This window comes from Xenopus tropicalis, chromosome 4 (genome assembly GCF_000004195.4).
Source record: "Xenopus tropicalis strain Nigerian chromosome 4, UCB_Xtro_10.0, whole genome shotgun sequence".
NCBI lineage: Eukaryota > Metazoa > Chordata > Amphibia > Anura > Pipidae > Xenopus > Xenopus tropicalis.
The window spans coordinates 132208140-132228357 of NC_030680.2; the positions used below are offsets into that span (position 1 = coordinate 132208140).

General features: G+C 41.8%; 1 long non-coding RNA gene across 1 annotated transcript; it reads right to left on the bottom strand.

The window, feature by feature from the left end:
• Nucleotides 1-759: 759 nt before the first annotated feature.
• On the bottom strand, nt 760-2122 carry LOC116410467. Its single transcript, XR_004222434.1, has 3 exons — nt 1541-2122; nt 1081-1119; nt 760-880 (listed from the first exon to the last, which is right to left on the bottom strand). It is a non-coding gene; the product is annotated as an uncharacterized LOC116410467 (long non-coding RNA).
• Nucleotides 2123-20218: the final 18096 nt, after the last annotated feature.

Genomic DNA, 20218 nt, shown 5'->3' on the forward strand with positions numbered 1-20218 from the left:
TTATCATTGATTACACTGGATAAAAGGAATAGTTTTAGTCTACTCATACAGTGTAATATCCATCCAATTACATTTGCTAAACCTACATAACATTTACTAAACACACATGACATGTTCTGGAACAAGAGCTGGCACTCTAAACAGTATTATCTATACTTCTATTTTGGATTCCTTACCCGATAGGCATCCATGCAGATGAAAAGGGCCATGTCCCGAAGATGCTCCACATCATTGTCAATATAATATTGACTGAAGAAGTCTCCCCTAAAAAGCATAATCCCAATGGAGCATTAATGGCACTTCCTATCCGCTATTTCACTGTATTTCTACTGTACATACACTTTTTCATTTGAGTGGGTACAATATGGGGCAAGCACAAAATGTCCCACAAAAGATTGTGGGGTGCAGGAGGGATATAACATGTAGCTGTCTGGGTGCTGAAAGATAATTGATTATTTTTATGTTACTTACAAGTCGTCGTTGGCTCCATGTCTCCAGACGTAGTGATTTTCTGCAAGGAAAATACATTTCCATTAAGGCTAGGCACACATGCAGCACTGCCTCCCCCGGTGTAGATATGCAGTGGAGACAAGGTCAGTCCATTCCCATCTGCCCAACTTGTATGCAAACTGAGAGGCACAGCATTGGCCCATCAGCGCACACACAGGGTTAATTTCTGCTCCATAATGCACAGTTTGTGGGGTTTTTTGTGACAAAAGCCACCCTGTGTCCACGTTGACAATGCTATCATGCCCCTTAGTGCTCTTCACTTTCCCTCCTGGTCTGTTATAAATAATCCCTAGTATTTACCATAGTAGGCAAGGATGGCCTCGTCGAATGTCCTCTCCTTCACATACTCCTCCAGGACACTGAATAGCACCTGTAAGTGAAAGGAAAGAGCCTTGGGGACTCAGAAGCTGTAACTGAGGGATAGTGTGTAAAGTAGGGCAAGAAGGTATTGGGGAAGAGACTGTAATTGTATAATAGTAAGAGATAGATTGAGAGGGAAAGAGCACTTTAGATGAGAGCAGATTGGCAATTTCCCTTTATTTGGGATGAGAGAAGAAAGTGATTCCTTACCTTAACCTCTGGCATTCTGCTGTCGCTAAGTACAGCCACCTAAAGGCAAGCGATACAAAGGGGCATTATATTGGCAGCACAGACACAGGCAGTCTCAGCAATACAATGTGTGTGTTTATGGCTTTCTATTCTCAGTCACATTTCAGTAGTAGCCAGTATTGTGAGCAGCATGGTGGCTCAGTGAGTAGCACTTCTGCCTTGCAGCGCTGGGGTCACCTTCCCTCCAAAAAACCCTATACAGGCAGGTTAATTGCCTTCTGACTAAATTGCCCATAGCGTGTGTGTGAATGAGAAAGAGACCTTAGATTGTGAGCTCCTCTGGGGCAAGGAATAATGAAAATGATGAATAATCTGGGTACAGCGCTATGGCAATGTGTTGGCGCTATACAAATAACGGGAAATTCTGCGCAGACTTGCTACATAACAAATGGTTAAAGCCCCAAAAGACCAGAAAGATTACCTCTTAAAAGAAGTGAGCCAGACGGTGCTGTTGGAACCAGAAGTGCCAGATGTTAAACTCTTCTGGTTCGTATAATGAGGGGTTCCTCACACTTGAGGGCCGGCACAAGGCCGGGGAACCCAAGGGAGACCCTCAGTAGAAAGTGGCTTCTCTCAAGCTCAGATCAGAATGGAAAAGATCAAACTTAAAGAGAAGCCAAAAATCACTCAGCAATCGCTAGGTAAAATCGCACGGTAGCACAGACCGCAAAGAGTTCAGCAGGAGCAGCACTATAGCAATCTGTATAGAGAGACAAAAGAATATAAAGGGCAAGTAAACTTCAGAGAGAACTTATTTAGCACATATTTGCATAGAATACAGAGTTGGGCAAAGACCTGTTTTCCCTTATTGAGTTGTATGTATTAAACATGAGAAACAAGAATACCAAATTATTTTATTTATAAAACAGGTTTCCAGACTTTTAGTTTATTATTATTATTTAGTTTATTATTAGTCTAAATGACAGCAGTGTGGTTGCCCATATCAGCCTATTTTAGCAATTGAAAAAGGGGGTAAAAAACAAGCCACAAACCAAAAGTCAAGTACATTTTAGGGGGCTGATTGTAAATATGAGCCATTTTATTCTGCTGCCCCCAGGGGATTTTTTTACAACATTGTGTATTAAGCAGGATTAGGCCTAAATAAGTGCAATTGTGCTGGAATTAATTGATTTAGATGACCCCTTGTACCCCTTAATACACCAGGGCTGGGCAGCCATCAGGGGGGGGAGGACCGGGAGCCCAAATCTAAGCCCCATCATTTCTAGAAACAAAAATTGCTACTGTCCAGTACAACACTGGGGACCTCAGATATCATATTTTATGGAAAGAAGTGTGTTTTGGATGGCAGCCCTGCCCAACTGCCAAATGCTGTGTCTCTCACCCAGGATTAAAGTCATCTCCAAAGCCCATTTTAGAAGAATATTGCCCAAATGAAGTAAAACTGAATCCCTGCTAGTCTCAGGGGTACAGTACTATCACTAGTTCCTCTCTTTTTGGTATAAAATAACGTTTTTTTGGCAAAGAATCTCTCTGAAGGGAAGATCTCTTACCTCTCACCACAATGCCAACCAACCGAATTACTGGTAAAGCGCTGATGTCACACAGTGTGAGGCAGGAGTCACTTTTAAAGGGGAAATGTACCCTGTTCATGAGTGAGGTTTATTTGCCATTAGTTTGACCTTGTATGTGCAGTACCTACACAGCTTATTGTGTACAAAGAACATTGCTTTGTATGTGTGGCAGTTTGAATCACTACATTTACTGTTCTGTTGGAAAGATCCATTAATCCATCAGCCATGGTTTATGTACCTACTGCTGCTAAGTTGTAACTGGGGCTCCTTAGCATGAAGGGTGTCCCTTCCTTAGCCTGAATAGTGGGCAGAAATGGGGGTACACTCACCCTCAGGAGTAGGAAGGGGTTTGGCCTTAGCTGGTGAAATGTTATATACAAGTTATGTATGGGGGGGGCAGTTTCCTACTAAGTAAGGGTGCAGGTGGGTGTAGGCACAGCGCAGCTCATTCTTTATTGACCAGGCTGCCTGATTGCTGGTCCCTAAACTACTCAGTAAGTATAAACCATTGCATCTTGGGAAACACAAAGCGTTTCTGCATCCAGAGAGATGTGTCAGTAACATAATATGTCACACAGTTTACATCCCCCCCCCCATACTGACTTAGGCATCCAACTTCCTATCCATACATATATACTAGCAAAGGTACTGGCCATTGGGCACTTATATATTTTGTCCGTTTTAATATGGATCAATGATTGCCCTGGGGGCACTACCTTTGCCAGTATGTATTGTTCATTCATGGAGAGAGCATATATATTCAATGCTGTCAGTTTGTGTTTGTCTGTTAAATCTAATGATCATTAAAATAAAAAAGTATTTACAAATTGTATTCTATAACAAATAAAACTGGGGGTTAAATGAAACGGATCCTTTTTTTCACTTTGGTGGCATTTCAGGCACAAATAAAGTAGCACACTGGGTAATTAGTGATGTCACCAATAATTTTCTTTAGTACAAATACAGTGAAATCAATCCCATTTCTTATCTGCCCTCAAGGCCCTTTTAGTTTTTTTTTATTCTAAAGCAGCTTTTATTTTTATTATATAGGCACCAATGGGGGTCTCTTTGTAGATTTATATCTACGTAAAGCAGAAGCTAATAGATTTCAGTGTTTTTGTTTTTCATATAAAAGGCTGTACAATGCCTTTATTAAGGCTTTAGCATAGTTGGTGCTCGCAGAGGCACCGGAAGAAGCAAACTAGGAACAGGAAACCTGCCGCTTGAAATTTGGGCGACCATTGCGAGTTGGGTTGGGTGCAGAGTTTAAATCACAGTCACACTCTTCTCATTATTGCCCCATCACTTTAAACAATGCAATCAGATGACCATATAACAATAAAATAACAGTACAAGTCGACTACAGGACTCTTAGGGCTCTGGCACACGGGGGAGATTAGTCGCCCGCGATTAACTCCCTGTTCGCGGGCGACTAATCTCCCCGAGTTGCCTACCCCTGCCATCCCACCGGCGAACATGTAAGTCGCCGGCGGGATGGCAGACGCGGCGGGGCGATTTCCGGAAATCGCCGAAAAAGACTCGCGAGTGTTTTTCGCCAATATCTTTTTTGCCAATATCTGTATAAATGAGTCATTTCTTCCTCATCTGCTTTTGTTCAGTTCCTCAGATAGGTGGATCAGTTGCTAAATACCTTCTTTACAATCAAAATTCTCCTGTAAGCAGCAGAACATATTTTAGGAATTTGCGGGAGGAAGTAGAGGAGAAGCAATGTTTTTGCCCATATATATATATTACTAGGAGGGTGGCACACAAATATAACACATCAGGGTTGATTCACTAAAGTGCACTAAGTTTTATCGCATTTTTTTTGCGTTAAAATAGACGCGACAATTAGCACGTGATTCACAACAGTATTACCGCGTGCGTTAAGTCGTATATCGCATGTGCTAATTTCCGCGCAATCGCATTAGTTAATTTGCGCGCAGAAATGAATACGAACGCATGATTCACAAACACTTAGACGCGCTAAATATCGCATTGGTCTATGCGAAAATTAACACCTATTTGAGGCAGGCGATAATTATAGAAAAGTACAGTAAATGAGCTTTTGGCAACACAATATGGACTTTGCAGTGGGATTTATTGAAGTCTGTGTTGGCCCTAGAGTGATGCAGCCGCCAGTTTGCAGGGAAATTGTCATTTTTAATACAGTAAGTTTACGAAAGTATTGGCATGGTATGGCTAACATGGCGTGCGTTTATTCGCATAATATTCACTACTGTAGCGTTGAATATTTAGTCGCAATAATATTCACTACTATAGCGGTAAATATTTAGTCGTACAAATACATTACTAGGTATAATTTGGCTTTCTTTTGTCGCGACTTTGTAATCTCGTGACATGCACGACTTGTGGCCATTTTGTGTCATAGAGCCTGCTGTCACACACTGAGACATCATGCCTGGGGTTTCTGAGCTGCTAGACAGGGAGAGGCGCTACATAGCCCGCTATTTCCTGCGTTCAGGGTATGACAGGCTGACGCTGGGGCCCATAGGGGTCCATGAGAGGAAGAGGGCAATCCTGCGCGACCTAATAGACAGGTTGTGCAGGGGCTTTAACCTTGAAACGGACCTCCGCCTGCTCCAGCGGATATGGTCGGACCTGAAGCACAGGAATTTCGACCTAATAGTGGAAATCGCTGAAGGTAATTATTGTACTTTAATATGGTTCTACACAATACGTTTATTAAAAGATTTAGCAAGTAATTTGAACTAAAAGTACAAATGTAAGAAATGTATATTCTATATAGCTTTTTTCCTATTTTTTTGGATTTTTGCAGATGTATGTATATATGCATGTTTTTTCAAAAACACACAATAAAGTTCACAATAAAGAGGGAATTTTAAATATGTTGTGGTATTTTGAAAAAAAAATACATATGCACGCATATATATATATATATATATACAGAACCAAATGGAGCACACCCTAAAAAGGTCCAAACGCCCAAGGTGCTGGCAAAATTTTTTTTACACAAACAGTAAGCCGCACACACAGGGACTTTGCAGAAAAAATCACAAATTTATTAGAACAAAAAAAAAAAAAAAGTCCAACGTTTCGAGCACCAACTGAAACAAGAAAATGGATCGCATCTCTCAGGACTTATGACAAAATTCGTGGTTTATTAGATGTGGAACCCGAGTTGGAAGGGGAACATGGTCAATCACCATGCTACGTAAACTACGTAAAAATTTGTCGCGATAAATAACGTGCGCGGTATTTTTCGAATGCACGCTATTTATTGCAAGCGCTAATTGTCATGACATTACGCACGCGACAATCGGCAGCATAAAACTGGTGACATTTTGCCCTGGGAGAGCACAGAGTGCTAGAGAGGTGCTGTATAAATGTTTATTTTCAAAAAAACCCCCCAAAAAACAATAAAAATATGAGTAAGAAAAAAAAGAAGTGCTAGAGATAATAAAATAGGGGGCATTTAAGAATATTTAGCCAAATACTTGGGGTCCGTTTGCTAAAGTGGCTTAAATTAAGTGGGAGATTTTAGACACAGAATAAATGGCAAATATGTTATGGGCACTTTATTAAACGGGGACAAATATAATATTGCAATTATTCTGGCAACAAAACATTGGATTGGCAGTTATCCCACTCGCCAGAAAATACGCTACGTACTAATTAACGCAAGTTTTACTATTCAGCAAAATGGGCTAAAGACAAAATTGTTGGCAGAATATTTGCAAACATTTAACCCATATAGCATATTGATGCTGTTACTGCTAAATGTAAGAGTGTAGGAGAAACTACATGAAAGTATAGAATACCATATCAAGGAAGGAAAAATAATTAGACATTAACCAATTCAAAAGTAGAAAAATAAAAACTTTTATTTTAACAATTAAAGGGGAAAAAAATAGGGAAAATAAAACTTAGGGCTTGCTGCCCTTGAGTTCTCTAATGTCTCTCCAAAACTCGGCCATTTCCCCCCGGAGCTGGACCAGCTCGGCCTTCATGTTATCCAGGTCCTCCTGCATTGACCGGCGTGATGGTCCCTCGTCTGCAGGAGAACCTGGCGCCCAGTGCTTGGCCTGGGGGGAGTCCGGGGCCTGGGGGGAGAACTCAAGGGCCTGGGGGGAAACTGGGGGGAAACTGGGGGAGGAATGAAGGGGGGGAGTGTCTGGGGCCTCGGGGGACCCTGGGGCCTTGGGGGCCTCTTCGGCCTCGGGGGCCTCTGGTGGTGAGGCCTTGGGGGCCGCTGGTGGTGGGGCCACTTGTGCTGGGGCCTCGGGGGCCACTTGTGCTGGGGCCTCAGGGGCCGCTCGTGCTGGGGCCTCGGGGGCCACAGGAGCCTGGTGTGCCTGGAGTTGTGCCTGGGGATGAGGTGCCAGCTGAAGTTCTGTGAAATAGTATTGCAAGATGTTATTTTGTGTAATATATTATACATATATATATATATATACATTCATACACCATCATAAATAACAGGGCCCCTCACAACAACATTTTTTGGGCCCCCCTCCTCCCACGCCCCCAATGGCCCCTCCCCCTGTGAACCCTCACATCAATACAAAGGACACACAGACATTGTTAGCCAGGGCCCCCTAAAACATTCGTGGCCCTTCCCCAAATGACTCACACTATGGGCCGCTCCCTGCTGCTTCCCCCCTGCTTTAAACTTATTTATGCATATGTATTTGAAAATAGATGTGTGTATATATATATATATACAATAGGAAGTGCTGGGAAGCTGCACACCATAAGGAACAATAACACCTGGGTGCCTGTGGGCAAAACAAAATCTAGAGAGGCATGGGGTGACAGCACACACAGGATTTTCACAAGGAGTCACAAAGATGTGAAATAATATTCAGGGGTTTATTGTGAGCAACGTTTCAGTTCCTCACTGGCATTATGGTTGAACGTGATGGACATATGTCTTTTTTCAACCCAACTTACTATGTTACTATGTTACTTTCGTCATCCCTGACATTTCTTACATTTGTACTTTTAGTTCAAATTACTTGCTAAATCTTTTACTGAACGTATACTGTAAAAGCATAATAAAGTACAATAATTACCTTCCGCAATTTCAGCGATCAGATCTGAATTCCTACGCTTCAGGTCAGACCATATGCGCTGGAGCAGGCGGAGGTCCACATCAATGCGAAAGCCACTGCGCAACCTGTCTTGGAGGTCGCGCAGGATGGCCCTCTTCCTCTCGTGGACCCCTAAGGGCCCCAGCGGCGGGTTGTCATATCCTGAGCGTAGGAAACATGTGATAATATAGCGCCTCTCCCCTGGTAGCAGATTAGAAACCCCAGGCATGATGCTCCTCTCAGTGTGACTGCAGGCTCAATGACACAAAATGGCTGCAAGTCGCACATGTCACGAGATTACAAAATCGCTACAAAATATCCACAAGTCGCAAGATTACAAAGTCGCGACAAAGAAATCGCCAAAATATACCTAGTAATGTATTTTGTGCGACTAAATATTTACCGCTACAGTACTGTATATTATGGCGACTAAATATTTACCGCTATAGTACTGTATATTATGGCGACTAAATATTTACCGCTATAGTAGCGAAATTCCATACATGCGAAGACTTTAGTAAAATTTCATCAAAAAGACACATACTTGAATAAATAACACTGTAAGTCCATATTTTATTGCCAAAAACTCATTTACTGTACTTTTCTACAATTTATCGCCTGCCTGTAGTAGGTGTTAATTTTCTCATAGACCAATTTGATATTTAGCGCGCCTAAGTGTTTGTGAATCATGCGATCGTATTCTTTTCAGCGCGAAAATTAACGCATGCGTTAAAACTATAGTGAATCGTGCGCTATTTTTCGCGTCTTTTTTAACGCAAAAAAGCATGCAATAAATTTTATCGCACTTTAGTGAATCAGGCCCCATGCGTTGTGATACAACAATAGAATGGGGCTGATGGACTTTTAGGAATTGCTATCTGATTCATCTATAGCCACAGGGACTGCCTATCGCTGTTTTCTCTCTGCTATGCAGGACGGATTTCCCACTGAGAAGCATACGAATTGCAACTAAGAGACTTAAGGCCCCCATACACGGGCCGACTATAGCTGCCGATATGGGTCCCTTGGACCGATTCGGCTGCTAATCAGCCTGTGTATGGGCAGAACAGAGCGGCCTGGCCGACCGAGATCTGGCCTGAAATTGGCCAGATCTCGATCGGCCAGGTTAGAAAATCCAGTTGGATCGGGGACCGCATCGGCTCGTTGATGCGGTCCCCGAACCAACTGCCCGATAACCTCAAATGTAATCCGATCAAACCAGATCCCTTGCTACCCGATATCGCCCACCCGTAGGTGGGGATATCGGGTGAAGATCCGCTCGCTTGGCGACATCGCCAAGCGAGTGGATCTTATAGTGTATGGGCACCTTTATATGTAACGAATTTGTGCAGGAACGGACGTAGTCCTAAAATAGTATTACAAATTGACAAACTGCTACATACTGACACATAACTATTCGTATTGCTATCATGACTTTTCTCATTGTTAAATTGATCATGCTACTCCTATAAGGAGCTTTTTAAACTTGATTTCTACATCTCAATCATTCTTTCTCTTTTTCTCTTCCTTTCTATTTCACTGCACAATGGATACACTTTTTCTGGGGACACCTTCCTTTATGACTTTCTCTCCTTTGATGCTATATCATTCACTGACCAATACCCCCACGGTTGCTCTTTGCCAATGTACATTATACTACTTTAAAGATTAGATTTGTGACGACCTCCCGTCCCCCCAATCTAGATCCAGCTATAAACAATATGGCCATAATATGTTGGATTAAAGTTTATTTTTATTAACTTATGCCTTAACTAGGCTCCATGAAGAAAAAACCCACTTTATTAGTGGTAGGCATTTCGGTCCCGTCTCTGGCAGCCGCAGTGCTGTAAAAGGAGTGAGAACCAATCGGGAACCACAATATGATCAAGTTATGTGCCATTGACTCCTTCCACCTCGGACAGCCGTAGCGCTAATAAAGAGGGGAACTTGCTTCAATATTGCCGGCCGCAGTGCTCTACAAGAAGCGAGACCTGTCCCTTCCCCTCTATATTCTGCCTACAATTTTGCCTTTAGCCCATTTTGCTGAATAGTAAAACTTGCGTTAATTAGTACGTAGCGTATTTTCTGGCGAGTGTGATAACTGCCAATCAAATGTTTTGTTGCCAGAATAATTGCAATATTATATTTGTCCCCGTTTAATAAAGTGCCCATAACATATTTGCCATTTATTCTGTGTCTAAAATCTCCCACTTAATTTAAGCCACTTTAGCAAACGGACCCCTAAGTATTTGGCTAAATATTTTTAAATGCCCCCCCCCCCCCTATTTTATTCTCTGGGCAAATGCCCAAAAAGCGAAAGTTTTATGCTGCCGCGTGCGCCAAGTCGCATGGCAATTGCCGCGTGCGTAATGTCGCGACAATTAGAGCACGCAAAAGCTATCGGACTTGCACTAATTAGCATGCACGCGAAAAGCACCGCGCTGCGCGTGCGTTATTTAACGCACGTAGAGTCTTCGCGACTAAAATATCGCATGCAGTATCGCACGTAAATTAGCGCAAGTGTGCTTATAGTGAATTGTGCGTTAAGTCGCAATAAAAATTTTAACGCACGCTATAAATAGCGCACGTTTTAACGCACTTTAGTGAATCAACCCTAATGAGTTCAATGAGCGCAGACTGCAAATTATGCTTTAACTGAAATGAGTGCAACAACCTTATTTATAGAAATGGCAGCTAAACAAACACCTTGGCTACTGGGCCGGGACTGACATCATAAACCTGAGGTGGGCACATATTAATCTGTTCAATAGAAAATGACCATCTTAAAGATGAGATTGCACACGTGTTCTATGTGTAGTTACTATATTGTGTAGGAACTTCTATATTACTTAATTTGTCACTGGAAAATAAAATGCTGTCTGTATATTCCAATGGACACCGTCAGTGTTGGACTTAAGTGGCCGGGGCTGTCTCTTTAGCAGGGGCGGGCCGAGCCGACCTGGCGCCCTAGGCAACCCGGTTGGCCACCTCTCACCTACACCTGCGGTAATGCACCCCCAACCCCCCCCCCCCCATTTTGAGCAGTTCGCGGGGGGGTTGCGAAGCACAAGCAGCGGGGGCAATGAAAACGGAAAGCACAGACTAGGGGTAGGCAAGAGAGGCTCCTGCCTGGCGGCCCCCAATCGTTGCGCCCTAGGCAGCTGCCTCTTCTGCCTACCCCTAGTTCCGGCCCTGGGGCTTCTTCACCAGCCCAAGGCACCCACAGCCCTTTAGCAGGGAAGATCTGTGCCCCCAAAGATGCCCCAGTAGCCCCCCATCTTCTTTTCTGCTGATTCCCTGCACATGCTCTGTGCTGCTGGCACTTACCTGAGCTTAGGGACCCACTCACTATATACTGTATATAGAGAATATAAATGGCACACTATACTGTATATATAGAATATAAACGGCACACTATACTGTATATATAGAATATAAATGGCACACTATACTGTATATATAGAATATAAATGGCACACTATACTGTATATATAGAATATAAATGGCACAATATACTGTATATATATATAATATAAATGGCACACTATACTGTATATATAGAATAGAAATGGCACAATATACTGTATATATAGAATATAAATGGCACAATATACTGTATATATAGAATATAAATGGCACAATATACTGTATATATAGAATAGAAATGGCACAATATACTGTATATATAGAATAGAAATGGCACAATATACTGTATATATAGAATAGAAATGGCACACTATACTGTATATATAGAATAGAAATGGCACAATATAAGGCTGATTAGTAATTCATTCAGATTCACATTATATAGGCATTATTATATATATATATATTATATTATAATATGGTATTTGTAGCCATATTCATTAATAGAGTTTAGTTTTAATTCTAAAAGTATTCAGCATAACATTCATTTAGCCCCCCCCCCCCACACACCTTTTGTCTCCAGTGTAGCTGCCATCCTTAGGGGACACAAGGGCAGAGAGAGGTTAGGTCACCGGAACCTGTGTGTGGGGTGTATAGAGACAAAATATGGAGAGCTCAGTGCCCGGAGGTGGGGGGAAATGAGGTTCCACTGAGAAAATAATAGGAATTGAGTCGAACAAAAAACCCATATAGAGCTTCTTAGTTGCATTCCATGTTCATGCTTTGTGAAGAATGTTAAGCACAAGTCACAGCCTCCCCTTCTCCCTGCAATTTATTTTGAACCTCACAACCTAATCGTCTCCCAGGTACTGAAGGGCTTTATGTGATGTCACTAGAAGTTGAATATAGCACTGTTATTCTTACTGGGCGAATTTGCCAGTTTTTTACTTTATTATGTTAAAGGTTCATCTTCAAGTTAACATTTAGCATGTTATAGAATGGCCTATTCATAGCAACTTTGGGGTTTTTCTTTATAGTTTTTGCATTATTTGCCTTTCTCTTCTACCTTTTTCCACCTTTCAAATGGGGGTCACTGACTACAGAAGGCAAAAACTATAGCTCAGCAAGGCAATTTTATTGTTATTGCTCCTTTGTATTACTGTCTACCTATTCAGCCACTCTAAAATACTTTTTCCAGTCTCTTATGTAAACCACTGTCTGGTTGCTAGGGAAAATAAAGACCAATTGCAAACTGTCTCAGAATATCATCCTACTAAATGTTAATTTAAAGGTGAACAACCCCTTTAAAGATCTGTAAGCAGTGCTGTTTGATTGATTGATTTGATTGATCTGTGGATTCAGCTGCTGTGCTAGGCTTACTCTTAGGTTACTCTTATGTTGGGAATAGAAGAGGGACTTTATGTTTACATGTACTCTTTGACCTAGGCACATTAATAGGTATTAAAGAATAAAATACTGTCAATATGAATGAATTTTGTCCTAACAGCACCACCTGTTGGTCAGTATCTGACCATGATGTTGTCAAGGAAGTTCTTAGGAGAAAGAAAGATGTTCTTTTGGTTAGGAAAAATATTAAAAATGTCAGATAACTTTTCTGATGTCCTTTCTAACCAGTAGAACATCAGATCAGGCCTTCTGAGCTGAGCTGTCCCGAGCTGCACAATTGTGCAAGGAGCGCAATTTTGATGCAAGTAACTTTATTGAAAGTGGTTTTGCGTGCAACTGAATTCAGGGAAACTGCAGGGTACCTCAGTGCACACATCTTCCTTTTTATTGGGTTTTTCAGATAAATAAAGTCATGGTCTGAATCTGAAATAGTTCTGGTGCTGATGCTATCTTCTCCTAGATTAATGCCTGGGACATCTAACAATATTGCTCCCAAAGCTTTCCCTTTACTCAAAGTGCCCCAATTTGTCTCCTGTTAATATCAACTTGAAAAGCATAAAAACACGGCACAAGAGATTTTCACATGATTTTTGCAATTGGGCATTTCAGGCACTTAAATGGTCTCTCCTATATGTGGAATGTATACACCTATTTGTTGTACAGTGCTGTGGAATATGTTGGCACTTTACAAATACATGTTAACACTACTAATAATACTAATAATAATTCACAGTGTCGCTTTGTTTCTCTGCTTCATATGATATTGGCCTTCCCCACTATTTCTTCAGCCCTACTAGGAAGGTATTTTAACTGAAATGAATCGGTCAGCGAAGATGAGGTTCCCCCTCTCCCCAAACTAAATGGAAAATTTGGCTGCCTTTAGCTGTCAGTGGGAGCTACAATTCAGCAAACAGCCGGAGGGCTTCAGGTTGGACATCTCTAATGTATACCAGATATCAATAACTTGATCTATAGTGTTTCCCTTGGAGTGGGAGAGCAATTGTACTTACTTCTGTATCTTTAAAACATGCCTGATTACTACTTCCCTGGCTCACCAATTTGTAATATGTATTTTAAACTAATCATGTAAAGGTTTAAGTGTACAAAAGGGTTAAAACTGGTCCCGCACAGCCTGATTTGGTCATTTGGACTGTCTGCAAAACCACCGGATCCGTGAAATTTTCTGATTTGGCCTACTAACGTGTGTAATCTAATTGGTCATAGATCAGATTATGTGTTGGCAGTGTTGAATAGCCTTATCTGGTTATGTACGCAGGCCAATTAACTTGTCAGTTGTGCTCTTTGAAACTCCCCCTCCTTTCTTAAAACAATATGAGAATTTCAACAACTTGCAGGTAAAACATAGATCCAATACAGAACAGAAAAAAACGTAGGATTGACCAAACCAGAGAACATGCCATAGTTGGCTAGCATTAATACAATATATAGCAATGTATATGGACATACAGTGCCTGCTTTGTTTTACCCCCTAACCCCCAAGAATTTATCACTTGGCAGCGAGGCAGAACAGCACTATAAGGAAGGCTGTAAATCCATTGGAGTTTAGGAGACTATATTTGTATTCCCATTCCTTTATTTATATCAGATTTATGAGAAACTCATTTCAGCACCAGGGACAGCTGCCCTGCATTCCAGTGCCAACCTAATAGGAGTCATTTACAACCCCGGGGGTGTAGGTACAAGGGCACTAAGGGGCACATGTGAGTATAAGGAGTTTATTTGAAAGCAAGTACCTTTAGTAAATAGCATCAATTTGCTTGTAGCCTTGCTTCCATCTGAACTAGGTGCTTTGTAACTTTGTAACTTTCATCTTGTACACCACTTGTATAAAGAGGATCTAAAACCAAAAGAACTAAATTGGTGCAAATGCCGTCACTATTCAGAAAAATCGCACCCTTTAGTGCTGATTTGTGGTGGGGGATTTGAATGCAATTAGTGCCTGCCATAGGGTAGGTTGGGAATACATTGGGAATACTAATTTGTGCATTAGGGCGTAGGATAGAGGAAGCCTAAGTACCACCCACAGTCTAATGAATAGGCAACTCTGTTCCTTGCTGTGGGTGCTTGGGCACAAAATTTAAAAATCACAGCAGTTTTGCTCGGTTTTTGCACAGTGTGCACTGCCCCAGGCATTATAAATTACCCTTACAATTACAGGGCTTCCATCTGGGGGTACAGAGGGCACCATTGTCAGGAGAACAGTACATTTTGATGTGTGGGGGGCCAGCCAGGTATTGCAAACTTATATATCTTGCATAATGTATCTAGAAACTTACAGAGAAATGTGTGTAACTTGCATATCAAGCAGTGACAATGCATGACAGGGTAGCTTGACAGGGACACACACCAATGATCTAAAAGCTCTAAAATCTAGTGACCCTCAATGAACTAACTGACTTATTAGCACATTCATTTACAGAACTAATTATATTAACTGTTTATTCTAAAGTACCATATATATATATATATATACAGGTCCTTTTCAAAAAATTAGCATATTGTGATAAAGTTCATTATTTTCTGTAATGTACTGATAAACATTAGACTTTCATATATTTTAGATTCATTACACACAACTGAAGTAGTTCAAGCCTTTTCTTGTTTTAATATTGATGATTGTGGCATACAGCTCATGAAAACCCAAAATTCCTATCTCAAAAAATTAGCATATTTCATCCACCCAATAAAAGAAAAGTGTTTTTAATACAAAAAAAGTCAACCTTCAAATAATTATGTTCAGTTATGCACTCAATACTTGGTCGGGAATCCTTTTGCAGAAATGACTGCTTCAATGTGGCGTGGCATGGAGGCAATCAGCCTGTGGCACTGCTCAGGTGTTATGGAGGCCCAGGATGCTTCAATAGCGGCCTTAAGCTCATCCAGAGTGTTGGGTCTTGTGTCTCTCAACTTTCTCTTCACAATATCCCACAGATTCTCTATGGGGTTCAGGTCAGGAGAGTTGGCAGGCCAATTGAGCACAGTAATACCATGGTCAGTAAACCATTTACCAGTGGTTTTGGCACTGTGAGCAGGTGCCAGGTCGTGCTGAAAAATGAAATCTTCATCTCCATAAAGCTTTTCAGCAGATGGAAGCATGAAGTGCTCCAAAATCTCCTGATAGCTAGCTGCATTGACCCTGCCCTTGATAAAACACAGTGGACCAACACCAGCAGCTGACATGGCACCCCAGACCATCACTGACTGTGGGTACTTGACACTGGACTTAAGGCATTTTGGCATTTCCCTCTCCCCAGTCTTCCTCCAGACTCTGGCACCTTGATTTCCGAATGACATACTTTGGACCACTGAGCAACAGTCCAGTGCTGCTTCTCTGTAGCCCAGGTCAGGCGCTTCTGCCGCTGTTTCTGGTTCAAAAGTGGCTTGACCTGGGGAATGCAGCACCTGTAGCCCATTTCCTGCACACGCCTGTACACGGTGGCTCTGGATGTTTCTACTCCAGACTCAGTCCACTGCTTCCACAGGTCCCCCAAGGTCAGGAATCGGTCCTTCTCCACAATCTTCCTCAGGGCCCAGTCACCTCTTCTCGTTGTGCAGCATTTTCTGCCACACTTTTTCCTTCCCACAGACTTCCCACTGAGGTGCCTTGATACAGCACTCTGGGAACAGCCTATTTGTTCAGAAATTTCTTTCTGTGTCTTACCCTCTTGCTTGAGGGTGTCAATGATGGCCTTCTGGACAGCAGTCAGGTCGGCAGTCTTACCCATGATTGCGGTTTTGAGTAATGAACCAGGCTGGGAGTTTTTAAAAGCCTCAGGAATCTTTTGCAGGTTTTTAGAGTTAATTAGTTGATTCAGATGATTAGGTTAATAGCTCGTTTAGAGAACCTTTTCATGATATGCTAATTTTTTGAGATAGGAATTTTGGGTTTTCATGAGCTGTATGCCACAATCATCAATATTAAAACAAGAAAAGGCTTGAACTACTTCAGTTGTGTGTAATGAATCTAAAATATATGAAAGTCTAATGTTTATCAGTACATTACAGAAAATAATGAACTTTATCACAATATGCTAATTTTTTGAAAAGGACCTGTATATATATATATATATACAGGGATGGGGGAGAGAAGGCAGTATAGTAAAAACACTGTCAAGGGATCAGAATAAAAGTGAACAGTAGTAGTGCTATTTATGAACCACAGCAGTACTATATTCATATACATACACACCTGTCCACCACCACTCTCCTCCCTTTCTCTATTTCCATACCCCAGAGATTTCTAAATTAACCAACCCTACTAAGAGATGTAATGCTAAGTGCTGTCATTGCTTGTTATGGAAGTTTTTGCATACGTAAACTGTGTAAGTTTAGGGACCCAATGATATTGCTGTGTTACCCAATAACTAGTCAGGAGTAGTTCATAAACATAATGAAATAAATAATTAATGTGCTAATTAGTCAGTATGTTAATTGGGTACATAAGTAATGTAGGTTTTTACATATGTTAGGTAAACTTTGGTTTCATTGGTTGTCAGTGGAGATTGCCCCTACCTGCCTGTCAAGCTTCCCTGCAGCGTGTTTAGCTTGATACACAAGTTATGTAAGTTTCTAGGCAGTTTTTGCAGAAGTTTTGTAAATAACATAACTTTACATAACTTACATAGTTTGCATAACATTCATGACATGGCCAGGCCACCATATGGAAAAGGATTTTACTGGGCCCAGCAAAACTGAACCCCCTTTCCCTTCCTGATGGCGGCACTGAATATATATATATACTTTGAGAAAGGCTGTGGATGCGGCCGAAACGTTAGATTTACGTTTTTTTCACAATAAAACCTTTTTATTTTTTTCTAAGTCCTGTGAGTGCGGCATTTGTTTCAATTAGACAGTAATATATATATATATATATATATATATATATATATATATATATAAACAAAGAATGGAGCTCCCACTACGTAGCACCTACAAAAGTTTGCTATTAGGGAATTTCACTAGGTTTTCTGGCTTTATTAGGAAGAATATTTGCCTTGTAGAACTTACCATGTAATTGACTTGGCCACATACCACCACCACAAACAGAAACCACATTTACCTTACCCCCTGCCCCACCTCATCGCACTGAAACCGATGGTGCCAGCAACCTTTGCCACAACCCTGCCCCCAGAAATCCCCACCATCGCAACAGGTTGGCTTTGGGCAGGAAGGGCTACAGGACCCACCAGGAATTCTTCCCACTCAACTCAATTCCATAAGGGGGCCAAAATCTAAAAAACAGGCCAAGTTGTGGGCCGACTGTGCCTGCCCGTGCAGCACCACTGGGACTGGAGTTGCGCTGTCAGACAATAAGTGCTGCACATTCAGGCAAAGTCACCAGGCACAGTCACCATGGGCCACATAAAGCAGCCAGCGGGCCGCATTTGGCCCCCGAGCCTTGTGTTTGACTTGTGATTTATACCATACAGACAAAGCAGTCAGGCCACCACGCTACACAACACCTGAACATGATCATAGGACAACAAGACATGAGATTTTGGAAGACAGGTATGTAAACACACCAATAACCAACTGCTTATCAGGTGATTCTAGCACCCTCCCTGCAAAATCTTTTTGAACAGACAGAAGCTAATCTATGTGCTACCCACAAGGAGGAACATTGATACTTAGTATAAATGCTCAGCTAACACGCATAAAGGGAGGTAATAATATATATCCTCATGGTTTGCACTGCAAAATATTTCGCATTCCTATAGCAGATATTTAGGGCCAGAGGGGAACCTACATTTTGCAGGAGTGCTAAGACACTAGGGGTAATGCAATAAATGGCCTTTAATTTACTATATGTCTAGTAACACTTAGTAACCAATCAGCAAGTATCACTTACTAGTCAACAGTTTAAAAACAAACATCTGATTGGTTGCACAATAACTGGGTGCAGGATTAAGGGGCCTAACGTATATCCCCACCTTCCCAAGTCGGCCAGTTCAGATAGGAGTGTCCAAGTCACGCAAAGGTAATTTGTTGGTGAGGAAAACTTTTATTTGCTCCATTGAAAATCCACCATTACTGTTTAATCAGCACAGTGCTGGATAGTGCTCTCTACATATTTGTGTTTTGAATATACATTTACCTCCTGTGCTTTGCTATTCACTCTAATTAGTCCTATATTGTTGCCTTTATTCTACGCCTAATACTTACTTTTAAAAAGTCTTGATGCACTTGGCAATGAAGAGGCATCATCACATGATTCCTCTTGAGCTACATCAGTTGGTTTTTATATACATTTAATATGTTGGTTGTGTATAAATAGCTTTACCATGTGATACCTTGCTCTGTATTATCTGTGTTTGTCAAATCAGAGGAAGAACCAGGTGACTCAGGAGAAGCACCCTCTTCATGTATATGATCATCTCCTACCTCTTTCAAAATAGGCCTCATTTTTGCCATATGCTCCAATTCTTTACTTTCTTGCTTTATTAATTTTTGTTAGTCACAATGCAGGCAAACTAGAAGAAAATACTCCATTAGTGGATGCAATTCTCTAGGACTTTCTTACATCAAGACCAGCTGCTGCTGGCTTCCATGGCCTTCAAAAACCTTTTATTGCCATTTTTCATTCTCCCCGGATGTAAGTGCTAGAGGACCACATGCTCCCTGGGGAATTCTATGCCCTGGTCCTCGATCTAGATTAAAAATCTGGCACATAAGGGTGTTGGCCCACAGGAAGATTAGCTGCCCACTGTTAAATCTCAGATACCACAGGCGACTAATCTTCCCAAAATGCCTTTCTGCCAGCAATACATACACACAACTTCATTTTCCAAAGGAAACTAAGCAACACATATGCCTTTCCAGTGGCGATTCACTTGCTGACACATGGGGGTGGAGTTTTGACATTTGTGGGCGTGTTTTTTCATTGCGGGAACGGGGCCTTGACATCAGAGGTGGTTATTGGCCAGATAATTGTACAGGTCAAAACCAAACATGTAGCAAACATGGGCAGTGTGGGTTGTGTTTCTAGAATCTCAATGAGGTAAAAGCAATACCGTGAACCAGGGGCAAAACACATATGTAACAGTCAAGATATCCAGATCCAGGGGTGGGCCAAGCCGACCGGGCGCCCTAGGCAACCCGGTCGGCCAACTCCGCCCACCTCCCTGCCCCCCCAACGGCGAATGCGCGCCAAAGTGCAGAGAGGGGGCGGAGCGATTAGATCGGTCATTGCCTCCGCCGCTAATGACAAGCGGCGGAGGCAATGACAAAGAAGCACTAGGGGTAGGCAGGAGAGGCTCCTGCCTGGCGCCCCCCAATCGTTGCGCCCTAGGCAGCTGCCTCTTCTGCCTACCCCTAGTTCCGGCCCTGTCCAGATCAGACTAATTAAGTAGGAACGGCTACTTATTTCTTACTTCTTCCCTCTCCTATTTGTTAATACGGTCTAATTACTGTACTAAATGATATAGATCTTCGTGCTGATGCACACACGATGACATAATAGAATATTATTAGTAGCTGACACAGGATTGCAGTGTGATAACTTGAATAACTCAACAAGTGGATGACAGGACCAAATTTGTATTCCAACGCAGCTTACTGAACTATATATCATAGCTAACGGGAAGGAGACAGCATCCTACTGGCACATATAACCACCTTTCGAGCTACCAATAACATAACAGGTCCCACAAGAGGAATAATTGTTAGCCGGAATTGATGTAAAATGTCATACATGTTTTC